Source organism: Gymnoscopelus microlampas, assembly GCF_963454915.1.
Source record: "Gymnoscopelus microlampas genome assembly, chromosome: 16".
Lineage (NCBI taxonomy): Eukaryota > Metazoa > Chordata > Actinopteri > Myctophiformes > Myctophidae > Gymnoscopelus > Gymnoscopelus microlampas.
Window position 1 is genome coordinate 8,520,425 of NC_139953.1, and position 23,010 is coordinate 8,543,434.

Genomic DNA, 23,010 nt, shown 5'->3' on the forward strand with positions numbered 1-23,010 from the left:
GAGGGAGAGAGAGAGAGAGAGAGAGAGGGGGAGAGGGAGAGGGAGAGAGAGAGAGAGAGAGAGAGAGAGAGAGAGAGAGAGATACAGTAAAGGAGAGAAGGAGACATTTTACAGTTTCTATAATAGACACAGACATACATACATGTAAATAGATGTGTATAATCCAGGAGTAAGAATGTTGCACACAGCACGTTCAAGCACATTTAATCCCGGAACGCACTTGTAGATCTGCTATTTTTTTTGAAAAATCGTGAAAAATGTGTGCAAATATTTCAATACATATAGTTTTAAAACTCAAATCTTTGCTTCTGGGGGACCGTGGAAGTAAATACTTTGAGACTTTGAGTTCTTTTTTTACAAATGTTTGCTTTAAATTTTAAAAATATATTCAAAGATTTGCACAAATATTCACGATTAAATGAAAATAGCAGATCTACAAGCTCATCTGCTAACAGCCAAAGAAATATGAACATGACACAGAGACGCATCTGTGTCTTAATGGGTCTTAATGTCTTAATGGTTTAACCCATTAAGACCTGGAACGCATCTGTGTCACTTTAGATTTCTTTGGCTATTCAAAAATAGCAGATATACAAGCTCGTAGCGCGGCACCGAGTGCCGCGCTACGAGCTTGTAGATCTACTATTTTTGAAAAATCTTGAAAACATTTTTTTTTAGATTTTTTCCCAAAAACTGTTACGATTTAGATTTTTTTAAAGAATCGCCTCAGGTCTTAGCGCTAGGACCAAAGGCTAAACTGTTCTTTTTTTTTAATACTTCAGCTATTCTTTGATTAATCCTTTTTGGCCGTTGTTTATGTTGTTGTTGTTGTTGTTATTAATATTATTAATGTGATAGCTGCTATAATCTCTGAGGGACGAAAACTAAATGAGTGTAGTCATACACAAGATGTTACAACAATTAAAAAAAAAATTAAAGCGAGGGAGAGAAAGAGGGAGAGAGGAAAGACAGAGATTGAGAGAGGAAACGTAATGTGCGAAAAAGGAAGGAAGATGCAGAGAGAGAAATGGAACGAGGGATGCTGAATGGGATGAGGGGAGGGGAGGGAGAGAGAGAGAGAGAGAGAGAGAGAGAGAGAGAGAGAGAGAGAGAGAGAGAGAGAGAGAGAGAGAGAGAGAGAGAGAGAGAGAGAGAGGATAAAGAAAGAGAGATCATGAGGTAATGCACAGGGAAGCTAAGCAAAGATGAAGAGAAAAGAGGAGACAACGCATGTCCTTTGCACGCTCGCACGCACACACAACAATTTTTTTGACTTAAGTAAAAGTATCAATACTGCAATGTAGAAATACTCTGTTAAGTAAAAGTCCGGAATTCAAAATTGGCCTGTAGCAAAAAGTATCAAAGTGCACTTAAAGCGCCAAAGGTAAAAGTAATTATGCAGAAGGTCCCATTTCACAAGTTTTCAAATGTATAAAATGTATACAAAGCTTTAGAAAATAGCAGATCTACAAGCACACAATGTGTCGCATCGCGACGCATTGTGAGCTTGTAGATCGGCTTTCAAATGGCCGAAATGTATATAGGGCTGAAGTGGTTCATGTATGTTTTGTAATAATAATAATCTAAATCTAAAAAGTAACTATAGTAACTAAAGTTTCCAAATAATTGTAGTGGAGAAAAAGTATAATGTTTGCCTGTGTGATGTAGTTGAGTAGAAGTAAAAGTATTGAAAATTGGAAATACTCCAGTAAAGTAAAAGTGCCTCAAAATTGTACTTTAAGTACAGTACTTGAGTAAATGTACTTAGTTACTTTACACCACTGCACATGCACGCGCGCGCCTCGTCAGTCACACCTTGATATGAGCTTCGGTATGAGTCACCGTGTCGGTCACATCGATATGAGCTTCAGTTCAATGAGTCACAGACACTAATGTATAGAAGTTCCATTCATAACAATGCCGTTGCTCCCCGTGTCAAACTGAAAAGGAAGTCATCGGTCCATGACTCAGCGCTCCGCCCGGCCCGGGCCTCCCTGACTCGCTTGTTCCATACCAACAGCGGTATGGACAAAGTACTCGACGACCTGTACTCGAGTCAAAGTATAGATATTCCTGGTTAAATATGACTCCACGACAAGTGACAGTTTCTCTGTCAAATGTGTACTTGAGTTAAAGTACTGGAGTTTTTGCTTTTAAAAAAAAACACATAACATAAAAATAACCGTAACCTCACAAAAACTATGCCTATAAACCTAACCTCATACTAATAAACATTTCCCAGAAATGTTGGAAAATAGCAGATCTACAAGCTCGCTATTTTCACTATATTTGAAATGTGCTTTTTTTCCCCTCCTTCCTAGAAAAATAAACTAGTGGCCCAAGTTGCTCCCTATAGCGCGCATAATAGCAGAGAGGCGTTTTATAGAAGCCTAAATTCCAGAGTAGGGTGCACACTATAAATTCCAAAATGCATACATTCTAAATTGTGAATTCCACTCACATTCCAAAAGGATAAACATCCCCAAATCCCCGGGAGCACAAGGAAGTGCACACTCATAGTTCAAATTCTCCTACTCAACACTCTTCCCTCGGCCTTAAGAGCATTAAGATGATATGTGTTCATTCCCAGTGGGAACACTGCACAAGTGTACCCATACAATGCACAAGTACATACAAATGTAGTGTAGTGCAGTGGTTCTCAAACTTTTTCATGTCAAGGACCCCCAAAATTGAGACTTATTAGCCCGCGGACCCCCATTTGAAAAGATATGCCAGGGACCCCCATAAGAGAAGATTTTTCACGGCTCTAGCAGTGATTCTCAACCATTTAAATTTCAAGGACCCCCAGTTTGACATGCATTAGGCTACGGACCCCCATTTGATGGCATTTCTATCTCTTGGACCGCAATTTATATTGTTAAATTTATGTTAATATAACTTTGAGAGTGCACAAATGGAACCAAATGGACCAGTTAGCGTCCATTTGGTTCCATTTTTACACTCTCAGAGTTACAGACCCATAAGGGTCCATTTGGTGCCTAATCTATCATTTAGCTGGGGACCCCCTGGAACTCCCTCAAGGACCCCTAGGGGTCCCCGGACCCCACTTTAAGAACCAATTGTGTAGTGTACTATAACATGGGTTCCAATCCGTTGTTGTTAATGTATTGTTTCTCAACCAGCGGTCCATCCATGCCATAATTACAGGTGGCCCATGGGAAAATGTGAAGTACAATACAAGGTATAATACCGCATTAATCCAATTTGTCAAGTTTTCAAATGTATAAAAATCTTTTGAAAATAGCCTATCTGCAAGCTCACAATGCGCCGCGGCGCATTGTGAGCTTGTCGATCGGCTATTTTCAAGCGGCCGAAATGTATATAGGTCTGAAGTGGTTAATGTATGTTTTGTAATAATAATCAAAATCGACAAAGTATCTATAGTAACTCAAGTTTCCAAATAATTGTAGTGGAGTAAAAGTATAATATTTGCCCGTGAGATGTAGTGGAGTAAAAGTTAAAGTATTGAAAATTGGAAATACACCGGTAAAGTGAAAATACCTAAAAAATTGTACATAAGTGGTTAACACAGTGGTTAATCTGTATATATAATCAATTTATTCGATTATATAAAGAGTAAAAAAAAACTATTTGCGTTGTTTGAAAAAAGAAAAGCATAACCTACCCCTCGATTACTATATGAACCATCTTTTTTTTTCTTTCCCCCCAATTTAGTCGTTATGCCGATTGATTCCTCCTCACAAACATGTGCGTTGTTTCCTACTGACTCACCTGCCAGTAAGGAGCCCCCACCAGGAGGAACGTAGAGCCTTCGTCCTACTCCTCCCTCCCAACACTCCCTGTTCGATAAAGCCAGATGTTTGTTATTCGGCTCTAAATATCGGTTTCGATATATGTTTTCGTTCGTTGCCCTACAGCACCACTATACAGTACTTTCTCTATCCCTTTTCAAAAAAACGGACTATTCGATTGCATGTGTGATTCATATTAGAGAACCTTGCCTCGTCGGTCCCTCTGTAATCGCGAGGTGCGGTTGCTATGGCTACCAGCGACAACCTTGGTTAATGTCCGTCCATTCAGCGTGTTATGAGCGTGAAATCCATTCACTAGGCAGAGAGCTCATCAAAAACATCCCTCAGCCACAGCTTCTGACACCATAGGATCATGTCAGAAACCTCTTATCTCCAATTTACAATTTAGGCATTTTAGCAAACACTCTTAAACCAGAGCAACTTATAATAAGCTAAGTAAACACATACATCAAATGCAGAGAGACAGTGTAGTGCCTCAGAACCTATGGCATCAGTCTAAACACTATACTATCAAAATAATAATCTGTACATTGAAACGATTAAGATACCAGGTAAACAATGAACCTATAGCATCTGTTTAAATGACACGCTATCTAAGTTACATTTGTCGTATTTTCAAGGACCCCCATAACTCTGAGAGTGTACAAATGGAACCAAATGGACCCTTACGGGTCCATTTGGTTCCATTTGTACACTCTCAGAGTTACACACCCACCATAAGGGGCCATTTGAGAACCAAAATGGAGTGTTTCTAGCGAGCAAACATGCAAGATATCAGCACCCTGACCATAATGGAACAGAGCCTTCATTAGTATCATTGCTAACACCTGTGAAGGAAGTAATAAGAGGCAATATACATTTGAGCCTTGTGGTCAAGAAAAAAAACACGCCTAAGTAACAAAAAAATGAGAACAAATGACCAGGGTTAAGTCTGCATGCACGGTCGTCATTACTGGGTCAAGTGCTACGGGCTAAGGTGGAGACTGAAGAGGTACGTATTCAGATCAAATTACAATACAGGTTATACATTTTAACTTCTTTGAGCGCCATGTGGCCGCAGTGCATGGTAATCAAGTCAATACTCAGAGCAGCTGGGTTTATCTATTCTATTGTGGACCGAATTCCACTGTGGTGACTCTGAATTTGACCCCAACTAGCAAACACCTGCAAGTGCGCGCACGCACACACACACACACACACACACACACACACACACACACACACACACACACACACACACACACACACACACACACACACACACACACACACACACACACACATGCCCACACACATGCACGCACACTTACTATTTAAAAAATCACTTTCTCTCTCTCTCTCTCTCTCTCTCTCACACACACACATATATAGTACGTGCAAGTGCGCGCACGCACACACACACACACACACACCCTGAACAGGAAGTGTGCAGGCTGCAGAATGAGACAAAGGCATAATTTGCATGAAGAACAAGGCGGAAACGAAACCACGGCAACTAATTCTATCACACTACTGTAGTCAGCAACGAAGCCACGCACACGCGTGCGCGCGCGCACACACTCACACACACACACACACACACACACACACACACACACACACACACACAGAACATTGAATTACAGCAGTGGTTTTCAACCTTTTTTTAATGCCAAGGACCCCTAAATTGATATACATTTGGCCGCGGACCCCCATCTGAAAATGTGTTGTGCCACGGACCACCGGAAGCAAAAATTTTAGTTAAAAATGTTCGCTTTAAAAAAAATATATATATTCAAGGATATGCACACATTTTCAAGATTGTTCAAAAATAGCCAAAGCTAAGTGGTTAAAATTATTTTGACGCTGTGTTAACTAATTTGCAGGGACCACCAGGGACCACCTGGAACCCCCCCCCCCCCCAAGGACCACTGGTGGTCACCGGACCACTGGTTGAGAACCACTGATATACAGGGTTCCCACACAAGCTGTCCCGTCCAGCTATGGCAGTGGTTCTCAACCTGTGGGTCGGGACCCCCCGGGGTGTAATTTTTGGGGGGGGGGTCCCCAGATGACAGTTAAGTGACAATTTAAAGACTTTTAAGACCTTTTTAATACTTAAAAAAGAAAGAAAGAAAAAAGACCATAAGTAAAGTCAACAAACATCAAAAGTAATCAACAAACTGGTCAAACATTGGCCGAATAGGCTCTATGCACAGCAGCCATATTGGAAAGAAATTGGGCCTCTTCTTACTTCCTTCACAGGTGTTACCAATAATACTAATGAAGGCTCTGTTCCATTCTGGTCAGGGTGCTGATATAGTGCATTTTGGCTCACTAGAAACACTCCATTTTGGTTCCCAAATGACCCCTTATGGTGGGTGTGTAACTCTGAGAGTTTTAGGGGTCCTTGAAAATAAGTCAACCACTATGCTACACTAAATGGAACAGAGCCTTAATTAGTAACATTGGTAACACCTGTGAAGGAAGGAAGGAAGGAGCCCAATTCATTCCCAATATGGCTGCTGTGCATAGAGCCTATTGTCAAATGATATAAGAAAGAGATAAAACGTTCTACAAGCTCACAGGCGTTGTGAGCTATTTTCCACAATATTTATCTGTGGAACCGGGTCAAACGAAATGTAATGCCTCCTCATCTCCTACAATTCCAAGTGCTTATCAGGGTGTGTGGGGTACCCGGTTCAAAAGTGATTATTTTTTTTGGGGGGGGGGGTCCCCAGTTGAAATAATTATGATTATTTTGGGGGGTCACAGCCTGAAAAAGGTTGAGAACCCCCCAGCTATGGGACGGTATAGCTATAGCCAATCGAGCACAAGCTGTGAACGTCACGTCGTCAGCTTGTCATTTTGCGTGCTTTAGAGCAGTGGATTTCAATCTTTTTTCATGCCAAGGACCCCTAAATTGATATACATTTGGCTGCAGACCCCCATCTAAAAATGTTTTGTGCCAGGGACCCCCAGAAGCAAAGATTTGAGTTTGAAAAAAATTGCTTTAAAAAATATATATATTGAAAGATATGCACACATTTTCAAGATTTCTCAAAAATAGCAGATCTACAAGCTCATAGCGCGGCACTCGGTGCCTAAACAGTTTAGTACTTTTGCTTTTGGTTCTTTAAGTACATTTTGATACCAATACTTTTGTACTTTTACTCAAGTAAATTTTGAATCCCGGACTTTTACTTGTAACAGAGTATTTCTATGTTGCAGTATTGGTACTTTTTCCACCACTGGTGAATGCATAGCCAAATCATTTTCCAGAACACTTTAAAAATTCCAAACCTTTTCCAGGTCTGGAAAACAGTTCCAGGATATATACAAGTACACCCCCAAGCCATTATGTAAAAGTACACCCGCTGGACAAGACGCTAGTTAGTATGTCAACCCTTGATGCTGAGTACCAAGCAGGTAGGCCTTTTTATAGTCTATGGTATGAACCGACGGGGATCGAACCCCTAACCTCCCTATAGGCTCTATGCACAGCAGCCATATTATCACTTCCTTCAGAGTCCATGAGCCAGACAAGATTTCATTATCGAAAGAGTGGGCAAAACCATACCTATATTAAATTGTTCATAGGGTCAACACGAGTAGATAAATATATGATAACACATATCACACATTTTGTTATTTTCCCCATATGTACTGTACATGACAGGTGAAAAAATGACAACATTGAAAAAATAGTTATCATAATGAAACTTCCTGAGTTGATTACTTACATGAAGACAATGATGTATCGTATTACAAGTTTTCTGAAATTGTGTATTTAAATATGCAAATTAGGCATTTAGTCCATGAGCCAGAGCCCCAAAATTGAGCCAGATATTGAATATTCCCTCGTTAAAAACCTTTGACTCCAACATCTTAACAAAATGAAATAAGTGTGTTGACTCTGGCTTTGTCCAATGTTCCAATGTTGATTCTGGAAAGTTATGCAATTGTGTGCATATTTTCCTATGCATAATTTGCATATTTAAATATACAATTTCAGAAAACTTGTAATACGATAAATCCTTGTAATCAACTCAGGAAGTTTCATTATGATAACTATTTTTTTAATTTTGTCATTTTTTGTTAAATGTTGTCATTTTTTCACCTGTCATGTACGTATGGGGAAAATAACAAAAGGTGTGATAACCATGAAAAAGCTGCTCCTGTGGAAAGGTTATCATATATTTATTTACTCGTATTGACCCTATGAACAATTTAATATAGGTTTGGTTTTGCCCACTCTTTCGGTAATCATTACTCAATTTTGGGGCTCTGGCTCATGGACTAACAGGTGTTACCAATGATACTACTAATGAAGGCTCTTTTCCATTTAGTGTAGCACAGTGGTTTCCACGAGCCCCATAACTCTGAGAGTGTACAAATGGAACCAAATGGACCCTTACGGGTCCATTTGGTTCCATATGTACACTCTCAGAGTTACACACCTGTAAGGGGCCATTTGGAAGCCCATGAGGGTCCCTGGACCCCAACTTTAGACCCACTGGTGTAGCAGAGCAGTTTCCAGTGAGCCAACACGCACAACATCGGCACCCTGACTCTGTTTGACCATGAATGGAACAGAGTCTTCATTAGTATCATTGGCAACACCTGTGAATGTCTTCACAATATGGTCGCTGAGTTGGTGCATATAGCCATAAACCAGGCGTAACTAAATGGTACAGTAAATGGTGCATTTATATAGCGCTTGACATAGATTGTGCATTACATTCACCCATTCACACACACACACACACACCGATGGCGGAGGAAACCATGCAAGGCACCAACCTGCTCATCGGGAGCAATTAAGGGTCCGGCGTCTTGCTCAAGGACACTTTGACATTAACTCTGGGGGAGCCCGGGAATCGAGCTGGAAACCTCACTGTTGCCATCCGGCTGCTCTGCCGGCCACTGTACCCCTGAGCCACTGCCGCCCGGTAGTCCAACCCCAAACCGTAAACCTAGCTAAAGGTCTCAGTACATAAAGCTGTCAAATAACTGTAGTGGAGTAAAAAAACTTTAATAAAATTACAATATTTGCCTCTGGGATGTAGTGGAAGAGAAGTCTTTAACCACTTGACTAATGTAGGGAAACATTTGCCAAAAATAGCAGATGTTTTGACCTTGTAGATCGGCTATTTTTGGCAAAGCAATTTGGTGTGGATGGAAATAAATCAGTCAAAGCACAGTCGCACAGCACAGTTTTAACTCGAGGCCATTTCACTAAGACAAGAGGGTATCACGGAATGGAAATACTCAAGTAAAAGTACCACACAATTGTACCTAAGTACAGTATTTGAGTAATGTTACTTTTCCACCACATCGTTTTTTCCATGCGCTTTGACTAGCCAAACAGTGACACCATTCTAACTTCTGGGTCGCCGGGCGGAAATGGGAAGAAAAAGCCAACTGCGGTCATCCTTGGCAACGGCCGTATGCCATAATCCTATTCAAATTTCAATACTGTGTTATCTCTCTCACACACACACACACACACACACACACAAAAACGGGTGATGCATGAGCTGAAGACAGACGTGGGGAAAGAGAGTGTGAGTGTGAGAGAGAGAGAGAGGGAGAGGGAGAGAGATAGGTAATGATGTAGGGCGTGAAAGAGAGAAAGAGTGAGACAGACAGAGAGAGAGAGAGAAAGTGATAATAAAGGAGAGTGATAATGATACAGGAGAGAGGGGGACGGAGAGGAAGTAACTGAAAGTGACAAAGAGAAAGTGAGGAAGAGAGAGAGAGAGAGATGCAACATGTCCAGAAGCCACAAAACATGCGTGTGTGTGTGTGTGTGTGTGTGTGTGTGTGTGTGTGTGTGTGTGTGTGTGTGTGTGTGTGTGTGTGTGTGTGTGTGCGTGTGTGTGTGTGCTGTGCGTATCAAGGGCAAAGACAGACATGACGCTCCAAGCCATGGTCCCCATAGCAACGGAACGGGCACTTGATATTCTTTGATCTAAAACAGTGGTTCTCCAACTTTTTAATTTCAAGGACCCCTAGATTAGTGTGTATTTGGCCGCGGACTCCGATTTGAAAAGATATGCCCGGGACCCCCATAAGAGGAGATTTTAATGGCTCAGTGATTCTCAACCATTAATTTCAAGGACCCCCAGTTTGACATGCATTAGGCGACGGACCCCCATTTAATGCTCTCTGGGACCCCAATTTATATCGTGAAATCAGTGTTAATTTAACTCTGAGAGCTTTCAGCCTGCTGTTCCTATTGATGGCCCAGCAGATGTTACCTTCTGAAATAGCAGATGTCACTTTTACTTGTAAATGTTTAATTCCAGACTTTTTTCTTGTAACAGTACTTCTACATTGCAGTATTGATACTTTTACTTAAGTAAAACATTTGAGTACTTTTTCCACCACTGCTAAAGTACAGTATTTGAGTAATGTTACTTTTCCACCACTTTTCCATGAGTTTTGACTAGCCAAACAGTGACACCATCAGGGGATTGATCATACTAGAGATGAATATTCTGTGACTTGAAAAGGTAAGAGAATCAAAAAACATCTCTGGCAGTCTGGGCTTTATTTATTAATTTACTCTGGCAGTGAATGAGTTAAAGGGACAAGGGCAGACAGATACAGAGATCTCACCATATATATGGTCATTAAAAGGGACGCCAGACAGACTGACACACTGGTACATCGGGTACTACTCTGCTGGGGACCCCCTGGAACCCCCTCAAGGACCCGGACCCCACTTTGAGGACCATGGAGGAGGCTGGTACTTTCATCCCGTGTGCCGGCTATTGAGACGGTTGCCATGACGCCCGCGGCGGCAGCGGCTTGGCTGTCTCCGTGGTTACTTATCGTTTTGTCGGTTTCATTCACTTTTCTTTCTTTTTTTTTACAGTCTCTACTAATATCCCTCCATGCATTTATCCTGCATCTTCTCAACTACAACCTCCACGCACACGCACACACACACACACACACACACACACACACACACACACACACACACACACACACACACACACACACACACCTGTAAAATAACTAAGTACATTTACTCAAGTACTGTACTTAAGTACAATTTTGAGGTATTCGTACTTAACTGGAGTATTTCCAATACTTTTACTTACTTTTACTACTCCACTACAGTACATCTCAAGAGGAAGATATTGTACTTTTACTCCACTACAATTATTTGGAACTTTAGTTACTAGTTACTTTGTAGATATAAATCATCATATTATAAAACATACATTAACAACTTTAGCCCCATTTCATACACAGGCTATTTGAAAATAGCCGATCTACAAGCTCACAATGCTGTGAGCTTGTAGATCTGACAGACGTGCATGTCAGATCTACAGGATGATACCCTCTTGTCTCAGTGGAATGGCCTCGAGTTAAAACTGTGCTTGGACTGATTTATTTCCATCCACACCAAATCGCTTCACCAAAAATAGCCGATCTACAAGGTCAAAACGTGCCGTACATCCGCTATTTTTGGCAAATGTTTCCCTACATTAGTCAAGAGGTTAAAATTCTACTCCACTACATCCCAGAGGCAAATATTTAACTTTTATTCAAGTTTTTTACTCCACTACAGTTATTTGACAGCTTTATTCACTGATTACTTTAGAGATTTAGATTATTAATACACATTAACATACATTACTACTGTTTGAAAATGATTACACTTTCCACCTTCTGTGTCCCACCTACTGTGCACACACGCACGCACGCACGCACGCACGCACGCACGCACGCACGCACACACACACACACACACACACACACACACACACACACACACACACACACACACACACACACACACACACACACACACACACACACACACACACACACACACACACACACACACACACACACGTATATGTGCAAATGCACTGACAGTTTGTTTGTGTATGTACTGTAAGTGACGGTGTGTGTGTGTGTGTGTATGTGTATGTGTATGTGTATGTGTATGTGTGTGTGTGTGTGTGTGTGTGTGTGTGTGTGTGTGTGTGCGCGCGCGTGCGTGCGTTGCTCTTTGAGCTTCTGATAGTGATCTGGGATGTTTTACATGATCTATTTCTGTCCACACAGACAGACAGCACACAGCCCGAACATATCTCTCACACGTGCATGTACGCGCGCACGTAAACACAAACAAAACCGCATGCACACAAACGTAAAGACATTGCCGACAAGTAAGTGACAGACTCAGACAGAGATGGATACAGAGAGAAGAGAGAGATGCAGAGAGAGAGAGAGAGAGAGAGACAAAGTACAATGATGGACCACAATAGAAACGAGCCCCTGGGACTATTTGAGTTATCCTTTTAGCGTACATACCTTTCACTGTACTACCTGTACTGTACTGTTCATATGCATGTTAAAAGAATGATTCAATCAATCCATCAAAACAAATGAAGAGCGATAGAGATGAACAAAAGACAGAGGGAGACAAATCCATTCGAGGGCATTCGATTGAGTTCACCTTGCCCGCAATATATAGTTAATGGTCTGCTACACACAGGGGGGGGCATCCCTATTCTGGCCTGGGGTGAACTTTCGCCAAACATAGCAGATCTACAAGCTCACAACGTGTCGCGCTGCGCTTGTAGATCGGTAAAAATAAAGAATATATATATATTCAAAAGATTTGCACACATTTTCACAATTTTTCAAAAATAGCGCTACGAGCTTGTAGATCTGCTATTTTTCAATAGCCAAAGTGTAAAATAATGCTTTTTAGCTCAAAAAAAGTAAATAAAATATAATGTGTAAGCAAACATTAATTTACCAAACACTGACGACAGTGTGTCTGTCAAACAGGTCTACGAAGCCGTCTATGAAATCTACGGGGGAAAAAAAGTAATCTGCAACACAATTTTATACAATTATGTATAGTGCTTCATCTCTCTCTCTCTCAGCTAAAGGGGTCCTTGGCCTGTAAAACACTGAGGACCCTCTGGACTGGTATATATATGCACAGTAGCAGCTCGTACAGTAGCAGCTCCACAGTCCCACAGGGTTTGCTGCAAGCAGCAGACGATTCACTCGCACCTCCAGTAAACGAAGCACGGTCGCCGTGGCAACAGACGAGCACAATGCGTTGTGTGAGAGTTAAATTCGGTGGAAGTGAATACAGTTCCCAACCCTCCGCGTCTGCAACCATCTCTAACCTCCAACCTCTCGCGCCACCTCTGTCTCGCAGAAAGAAAGACAGAAAGGCAGTCTGTTCTGTCTCTCTCGTTTCTCTTTTGAATCCTTTTCTGTATTTCCACACTCTCCCTCTATTACGTGCTCTTCCGATGGAATACAACAAAACGATGGAGCACGCACAGACACACACACAAAGAAATAATCTCACCGGTGGTGGAAGTAGTACTCAGATATTTGACTTAAGTAGAAGTAGCAATACCACAATATAAAAAATACTCTCGTTACAAGTAAAAGGCCTGTGTTGTAAAAGTACAAAAGTATTGGCATCAAAATATACTTAAAGGAGGAGTTCACCCAAAAAAATTACTTATTTTTTATCAATTGCACACCCTATGAAGCCTTGAAATCCATGGATTCTTTTTTGTTTTTGTCGCATTCCTAAGACAATAATTTGATTCCCGTCTCCTACCGGCTAATGTATCCGGTAGGAGACACAGAGTAGATTATTTGTGTCTCCTACCGGAAATACACACGGTCATCAAATTATTGTCTTAGGAATGCCACAAAAACAAAAATAAATCCATGAAATCGAGGCTTCATTGGGTGTGTAATTGATAGAAAACAAGTCATTTTTTGGGTGAACTCCTCCTTTAAAGTACTAAAAGTGAAAGTACTAAACTGTTTGAAAATAGCAGATCGACAAGCTCACAACGTGACACATCGGAACACGCTGTGAGCTTGCCTATGTATAAAATAGGGCTAAAGTGGTTAATGTATGTTTTATAATATGATCATTTATATCTGCAAAGTAACTAGTAACTCAAGTTTTCAAATAATTGTAGTGGAGTAAAAGCACAATATTTGCCTCTGAGGTGTAGTGGAGAGTAGAAGTAACATTATTGAAAATTGGAAATGCTCCAGTAAAGTAAAAAAAATATCTCAAAATTGTACTTAAGTACAGTACTTAGTTACTTTACACTACACAACTGAATCTCACTCACTGCTTTACACCTGTAAAACTGTGATGTGACAAATAAACCGATTCTGATTCTTCTCTCTCTTTGTATTGGCAGAACACATCCTCATCTCTCACTCACAAAACCGTTCCATCTCCGTCTTCCTTCTCTTCGCCGTCTACCTTCCAAGACTGAAACTATGACGAAAAATGTTGGTCACCGACGAAAATAAATAAAATAATTAAAGCTATGATGACTAAAACTATGACGACTGGTACGTAAACTGTAGATTTAGTTGACTCAAATCCTCTGATATTGTAGTCAACTAAAAGTGGACTAAAACCAAAACATTTCAGATGACTCAAATATGACTGAAACTAAAATGGAATTTTTATTCAAAAGACTATGACTAAAACTAAATCAAAGTGTGCCGTCAAAATCGACACCGCAGCCTTCCTCTTCCACCTCTCTCTGCCCTTATCTCCGTCTCCATCTCTTTAGTGTCTGAAAATCAGACAAAAGAAACCAGCCAATTGAATCCGTAATGATGGTGATTATGAAAAGATACGAGGTCCCTCCATTTCCTCCTCTCTTCTGTGAAATCACCTTGTCTTCTCCGACTCACAGACTTCGACCTGAGATAACACATAGCGAGCGAGTCATGTGGGTTTTTTAATCGCACCTACGCTTTCACTTTGCCCCAAATAACTCACTTCTGTTCATCACTTCACGGTCTCACGCCTCATCCAAACTGTCCTCGGCTCGCATCACACACTGTGCGTTCGCTCCGACTTTAATTATTCGCCGTTACTTTCATCTCACCTCCCCGTGTCGTCTAAAACGTACTCTTTCTTTACCTTAGCTGAACCTAAAGTATCTTCAAAACATACCGTATTTACAAAACACTTTCAACCTGGCATCCGTTCCTTAAGCTTGAGCGCAAGGAAGAGTTCTTTCTTTTTTTCCCTGCTGTTTTGAAAGTTTTGAAATATGTTCACCTATTATGACGTTTATGAGCGTTGTGAGCGTTGTGAGCTTGTAGATTGGCTATTTTCACCATTTTGTCGTACAAAAATTATATGGGGTTTAAGTTGTTAAATTGGGAGCGTGTCTATGTTCCCCGCTTACCTAACCCTAACCCTAACCTTAGTGGGGGAACATAGAACCCGGGGAACACAGGGCTGACCCCGTTAAATTTCACTTCCGTACATTTTGGGGTCATTTACCTAAACTAATGCATTTTCCCTAGAACTTGAACACCCTATAGGCTGATTTTGCAGTTTGTTTTCCACTTCAGGTGAAAAACTACAGCAGTGTAAAACACTGTGTACAATTAGTACACAGTGATGTAATCAACACAGCTGCAGCTAATCAAAAATTGATAATAGGTGTGTTAGACTTTAGGTGTGTCAATACTGTCTATCATGCTTGCACATTGGCCATGCTCTTGGACACACCTATGAAAATCTACTGTAACTACTCATTATTAATTTGTTTGGTGCAGCCGTGTTGCTTACTAGTCTGCCATGTTTTTAATCAGCTGTAGTTTTTTTCACCTGAAGTGGAAAACAAACTACAAACATCGTCCTAGGGTGTTGTGCCCCTTTAAATGTACATCCCAGTTAACCTTTGTTTCAATACATTGGGTTTACTTAAGCCAGTGGTTCTCAAACCTGTTCAGGTCAAGGACCCCCAAATTGACACTTATTAGCCCGCGGACCGCCATTTGAAAAGATATGCCAGGGACCCCCCAATAAGAGAAGATTTTTACGGCTTTAACAGTGATTCTCAACCATTTTAATTTCAAGGACCCCCAGTTCGACATGCATTAGGCTAAGGACCCTCATTTAAAGGGCATTTCTATCTCTGGGACCCCAATTTATATTGTAAAATCAATGTTAATTTAACTCTGTGAGTGTATAAATGGAACCAAATGGACCCGTTAGGGTCCATTTGGTTCCATTTGTACACTCACAGAGTTACACACCCATAAGGGTCCATTTGGTTCCTAACTATCCATCATTTAGCTGGGGACCCCCTGGAACTCCCTCAAGGACCCCTGGGGGTCCACGGACCCCACTTTGAGAACCAATGACTTAAGCTAAACTACTTTCAGGGACAAGCTGTGGCTCAACAGCTTCGGTCAGCGCACCACGTTGTGGTTCGAATCCGAATCATGACGGGTACTACTGGTACATGTCGCCCCCCTCACTCTGTCTCTCGTCACTGTATCGTCTGATACCACTGAGAATGCAAACATATTCAAAAAGACACAGACACGCGAACGCACGTGCGTGCCGCTCGCACACGCACACACACACACACACACACGTATTTGAGAAAAGGAACAAACCTGTAGTAGCAACTATAGCTCTCAAGTGCAGCTCACCTAGTCCACAATCTGGTGTGGTCCCACCACCTGTCAGAGATAGAGAGAGAGAGAGAGAAAGATGGTGGGAGAGAGAATGATATAGTATGTCGAAGTACAGTATATGAACGTATACAGGTGTTACAGGTGTTTGAGATGCTAGACAAAGGAAGGGTAGCTGGACATGAGGGCACACAACGCATATGTATTCAGTTATAAAGAATAACAGCTGCATACAGTATCTTCTCAAGTGCAAGGCACTTCATCTTTATAGCATCTTCTAAAGATCCTCTCCTCTTCTCTCCCCTCCCATCCTCTCCCCTCCATCCCCTCCTCTTGTCCTCTCAACTAAATCTACAGTTGATTTAGTCGACTAAAATGTATTTTGGCGGGCCGTGAATCCAGTGATGGCGTCGTAATGCCTGATTTATGCTCAGCTGCATGCCGAAGATAGCTCAAGTGGAACGGCTATTTTCGGTCTAGTTTAAGTTTTAGTCCAGTTTTTAATTGACAAAGTTGTCAGTGTATTTAGTCATAGTTTTAGTGATCGTAGCTTGGTTTTTATTTCGTTTTCGTCAGTGGAAAAAAGGTAGTCGATGAACATTTTTAGTCGACAAAATGAACACCTCTCCTCTTCCCTATCGATGCCCTCCCCTCCCCTCCCCTCCCCTCCCCTCCCCTCTATTCAGGTGCCCAGCCTGCAGGTCTAACAGGTAGTAATCAGCAGTGCCAGTGAGTCTGAAAGACCTAAATATCAGACAGTAGACACAGACAGTATCAGACATGCACAAATAGCAGACCTGCAAGCCCACAACGCAGGCTCGTTGAGGTCTGCTATTTCCAGCGTTGGGCCACGGCCGTGCGGCTAAGTAATAAACCGGGCTTTAAGACACAACACAATCGTACTATTCTGTACTGTAGCAGAGAGGATGATCCTGGAGGATTGAGTCATGGGATGGTGTGTGTGCCTCGCTGGAGGACCTGGTGCATTATGTCACCGTGGTGATGAGAGAAGACTCTTTTTTTAAACATCATCATCATCATCCCGTGTGCCCAAAACTCTTCTGCCCGGTTCTCCCCAGTGGCTGGAGCAATTGATCTGCATTTGCACACAGCCATTGCCCATTACCATGCGCACGGAACACCGGAGCCCGTTTTATGCTTTACCCAAATCTCAGCTGTTTATTCGCGTTTTTGTGTTCGCTGGCTCCCGGGTTGCCAGATCATGTGCGTGAAACAAGCGCCGGCGTTGCCACATCGGTGAAACAAGCGGACCATGACGCACTTTGGGTGCTCATAATATCCCCCCACGGGTATGGTCTTCTAGTGTATTAATAATTCATGAATCCACAAAACACGAGGATGCTTGATTAAGCTCTCTCGCTCGTGTTTGCATACATACCGGGCATGGGAATTATACCATAGGGGTTTTTAGACAGGTTTCAGCTATAGTGAGAGTTGGGATCTCACACACACACACATAAAATAGCAGATCTACAAGCTCACATCGCGTCGTCGCGTTGTGAGCTTGTAGATCTGACATTTTCCAAACATTGTATTACTTTTGGTACTTTAAGTATATGTTGATGCACACACACACACACACACACACACACACACACACACACACACACACACACACACACACACACACACACACACACACACACACACACACACACACACACACACACACACACACACACACACACACACACACACACACACACGATATTTTCTTTTCTCTCCTGTCATATATTCTCTCTTTCCTCTTCTCCTTTCCTCCTTAAATCTCCTGCTAATATAGAATGGAACGCCTCTTCCTCTCCTCTTCCTCTCCCTCTCCTACTCCTCTTCCTCTGCTCAGTTAGCTAAAAGGCTAAACCACAGAGCCTTCAGTTGGAGCTGAAGGAGCCACTCGGCGCTACAAGCTCATTAGCGCTGTGACACAGCTAAGTGCTTCTAGGTATGACGGTGGCATGTCGCACACGTGTTCGGAACCACTTTATTATCATTATACACACGCTATAGAGATGTATGGGTATGCATGTCATCCTATACGCATCATGCCAACCCCATACCACAACCATGTGTGGGTTTGAGAGTGAGGGAGAGAGCAGAGAGGGTGCACGCGTGTGCGTGTGTGTGTGTGTGTGTGTGTGTGTGTGTGTGTGTGTGTGTGTGTGTGTGTGTGTGTGTGTGTGTGTGTGTGTGTGTTTTAATAATTTAGGTGTCTGTCAAGGCCTCGGTCGCCCGAATCGTCTCAGGTTCCCCTTACCGCTCTCAGATGATTGAACACACACGCACACGCACACACACACACACACACAAAACAGTGCAGTTACACACCCCCACACAGTTCAGCAGACTGTGGCACAGCTCGGCGTGCGCGGTGCATGCATATCGTTTACCTTCGTCACCCCGTCATCATCATCATCACGCTCAAAAAAACGCATCGTTATCCAACGGAAGTGAGAAGTTAGAGAAAGAAACAGACGGCGTCGTCGTACCGTTCGGCCGTTTGCTGCTGCACTGCAAATGTGTTGCACTGCAAACTGCAGCTGCTTCCAAAGCCAAGTGCAACTTGGCCTACTTATTGCAGGGATGAGGCAGTGCATGAACTCGACTGAACGCTGTTTCACCCCATTTTGTGTGTGTGTGCGTGTGTGCGTGTGTGCGTGTGCGTGTGTGTGTATTACTGTACTTGTGAGCCCGGCTTGTAGATCTGCAATTTCTTTGGCTTCAGGCTTATGGTTAAAAATGCCTTCTTTTTATTTGTATATAATTAAATCTTTAAGTTGGACAAACTGAAATTGTGAGCAAACCACCTCACTTGGGCATAATGCCAGCGTGACGTCGCCATAAGACGTCACGTCACACCCTGGATATAAATGATTACCGTCTGACACACCTGTCAGACGGTATGGGTATGCATATGACAGTGTGTTCAGCCAGAGATAGTTGTTAAGCCACAAACAGAAGAACTCCAACAGAAGAACTCAGCGGTTATTGAGACCCAATCAGCTCCACTCTGCTCTGCTCTGCTCTGCTCCCTGACAGGACATTGGTTCCGAAAAGGCAGCCCACAGGATCCCATTGACTGTGGTCGACGGTACCCTTAGTGGGAAGGATAGCTAAGGATAGCTATACCTCCTTTGCAGAGGCCTAAGACGAGAGGCTGAGTTCAGTGGGACGTCGGACAGGAAGCTCGACGAAACCCCATTAGCTATAGCTAACCAGAAGACTGGAAGAATCGGCCTGGATTTACGCCCCCAGCACCCATCACAAGAACACAAGGCCTATTCCCCGCCTGTCCACCAGGAGGCGGCGGTCTATTATCGCGGGAATTCAAGGTGACCCTCGCCTCGGCCCCACACTGTCGATACCTTACGTGACAATCTCTTTGAACTAGCGTCCATCTAACCACTAGGACAATACAGTAATATATTATTATAACAACAGGAGGAATCGTTTCGACAGACATGGTATAAATCAGAGGTCTTCAACAGGGGGTCCGGGACCCCTAGGGGATCCTCAGAGGTTTGGTGTAGAGGGGGAAAAGGACCAAATCAGGTACTATCGATTATCGAAGGTTTAAGTGGTTAAAAAAAAAACACACCACTGATGATAGTCAATGAAGCTCTCTATGAAATCTATGAAAAGGTTTAATCTGCAACACAATTGTATGCAATGCAGTGGGGGTCCCTGCTTCATCTCTCTCTCAGCTAGGGGTCCTTGGCTGAAAATCGTTGAAGACCCCTGGTATAAATTAAAAGCACACAATACAAAGAAAACTAAAGACAGTCAAAACTAAAACTAAAAGAAGGAAGGGCAAGCAGCACACTACAATGACCGTGTAACTATAGATACACATACAGTCAAACATTCATAAAAAAAACACTCAACACACATGGGCACATCAGCAGGCAAATTGTAAGAGTGCAACCGGGGCTTTCCAATCCAATGAATCACTTCCTTTATAAATCAGAGTCGATAAATCCTTGGGCGAGTAATCTATCAGCGGCTGCCATATATTCATAAAGTTCTCCCTTTTATTTTGGCACCGAGTCTTTCCATTGGAAGTACTCTATACTGTACGAGTAGTTCTCAAACTTTTTCTCAAACTTTTTCCTGCCACCAAATTGACATATATTTGGTCGCTGACCCCCCATCTGAAAAAGTTTTGTGCCAGGGACCCCGCAGAAGAGCAGATTTGTGTTAAGAAATTCGAAATTATTTAAAAATATTTCAAACACGTTCAAATATTCTTTTTTTAAAATAGCAGATGTACAAGCTCGCAACGTGGCACAAAGTGACGTGCTGTGAGCTTGTAGATCTGCTATTTTTGAATAGCCAACAATTGATAAAGTGGTTAAAATGATTGTGACGGCGTATTAACACATTTTGCTGGGGGCCTCCTGGAACCTCCCTGAAGGACCCCTGGGGGTCCCCGGACCCCATTTTGCGAACCAACGCTCTATATATTTCTTTATTATCACTGATGGAGGTTTTTCATGAATCCAATTGAATATTATACATTTTCTAGCCACACAGAGAAGCTTATTAAAGGGGAATACCACTCATTTTCAACATTGAACTGTCTTTAGTACACCTTAGAATTGATTGAGGTCATGTGATCAGTGACATACGGAAGGTGTACTAAAAGTACACCACCAAAAGTACACCTTGCGTATGTCACTTCCCCTTTAAGTAGCTTAGCTTCTAGGGTCTAGTACACCCAATTTGGATGGTAACCCTAATAAAAACTGCCCAGGATCTTTACAGATCTTAGACTTCATAATTGAACTCCGAAAACCTGGAAATCTTGGGACATTCCCAGAAACAGACGCATTTTTGCATTTAACGGCGGGGGTTGGCGGCCAAGTACATATCACTTTGGGTGGTCCTTGACATGAAAACGTTTGAGCACCACTGATATTATAGCAACATACGTTTTTTTAGAAAACTGTTAGGATTCAGAAGACATGTGTGGATGCGTTCCCGGATTGAATGGGTTAACCATTTCAAACGACATGAGAACACAATAGGCTCTATGCACAGCAGCCATATTGGGAATGATTTGGGCCCCTTCCTTACTTCCTTCACAGGTGTTACCAATGATACTAATTAAGGCTCTGTTCCATTTAGTGTGGCATAGTGGTTGTCTTATTTTCAAGGACCCCCATAACTCTGAGAGTGTACAAATGGAACCAAATGGACCCGTAAGGGTCCATTTGGTTCCATTTGTACACTCTCAGAGTTATACACCCACCATAAGGGGCCATTTGGGAACCAAAATGGAGTGTTTCTAGTGAGCCAACATGCACGATATCAGCACCCCTGACCAGAATGGAACAGAGCCTTCATTAGTATCATTGGTAACACCTGTGAAGGAAGTAAGAAGAGAGAGGCCCAATTTCTTTCCAATATGGCTGCTGTGCATAGAGCCCATTGTCGGCCTGGGCCGTAGCTATACCAGAGACCAGTCCATTAGTCCAACTCCTGGGCCATGCTCTCACATCTGCACAAACCTCCCAGACTTATAAAACTCCCACATAAGTCTCATTCTGGAGCCAGGTTCATACATCTGTTTCCTTAAATGTCTGGGGGGGGTCTTCTACTCTCCACACACGGGGCTCCCTCTTTCTTTGGTGTTTCGTCCCAAGTGAGCGTGGGTTATATGCCTATCCCTAATTCTTTAAGTGTCATTCTACCGCTTTCCTGGCAACGACAAAGAGGAAATGGTTATTTATATATATATATATATATATATATATATATATATATATATATATATATATATATATAATAATGATAATAATCATATATAATAAATATGTATGTATATAAATATATATATTAGCCTACTTTTTACTCTCTATGGTATTAGCATTAGGACCCTTTTTAACCCTCAATAGTTCATTTCTGAAAAAGGAGGTTATTGTAAAAAGATTTACGGGTTCCTACATGTTGGTTTACAATGAAGAGTGGACGGCGCTTGGTGCCTCTTGGACGTCGGACTACCAAATTACGTCAGACTTAAAAAACAAATTCTAACCTTAACCTCGCAAAAACTATGCCGAAACCTGACCTCAAAACCACGCCCCAACTTGGGTCGAAACACCAAAGAAAGAGGGGAGTCCCCTCCAGCATCCCACCCAGTCCTTACACACCTGTAAGGGGCCATTTGGAAGCCCATGAGGGTCCCTGGACCCCAACTGTAGACCCACTGGTGTTTCCAGTGGGCCAACATGCACAACATCAGCACCCTGACTCTGTTTGACCAGAATGGAACAAAGCCTTCATTAGTATCATTGGTAACACCTGTGAATGTCTTCATAATATGGCTGCTGTGAATAGAGCCTATTGGGCCTCTTCCTTACTTCCTTCACAGGTAAGACACCAATCATACTAATTAAGGCTCTGTTCCATTTAGTGTAGCACAGTGGTTCTCAGACTTTTTAATTTCAAGGACCCCCAAAACTCTGAGAGTGTACAATTTGGTACACTATTAAGTCTCAAGAGTTAAACGCCCAAGGGGAACCGCCTCAAGGAACCATGAGGGTCCCTGGACCACACTTTGAGACCCACTGGTGTAGCAGAGTGTTTCCAGTGAGCGAACATGCACAATATCAGCGCCCCCCCTTTCCTATACAAACCCATTGTACCTTAAAACTCCATTTTAACCACGAAAGATTCATGAAAACACCCGTCCTTGGCTCTGCCGACTGATATTGTCCTTCTAATACGTGAGGGAGCC

General features: G+C 42.3%; 1 protein-coding gene across 2 annotated transcripts in view; it reads right to left on the minus strand.

The window, feature by feature from the left end:
* hivep2a (HIVEP zinc finger 2a) overlaps positions 1–23,010 on the minus strand; it is a 181,021-nt gene that overhangs the window by 152,423 nt on the left and 5,588 nt on the right. Inside the window, exon 2 of one of the 2 annotated variants that reach the window (XM_084083277.1) lies at positions 16,272–16,301. The gene's annotated coding sequence lies outside the window, so the exon portion shown is untranslated. Of the gene's footprint in view, positions 1–16,235; positions 16,302–23,010 lie in introns of both variants that reach the window. The other variant, XM_084083275.1, reaches the window with a different exon arrangement.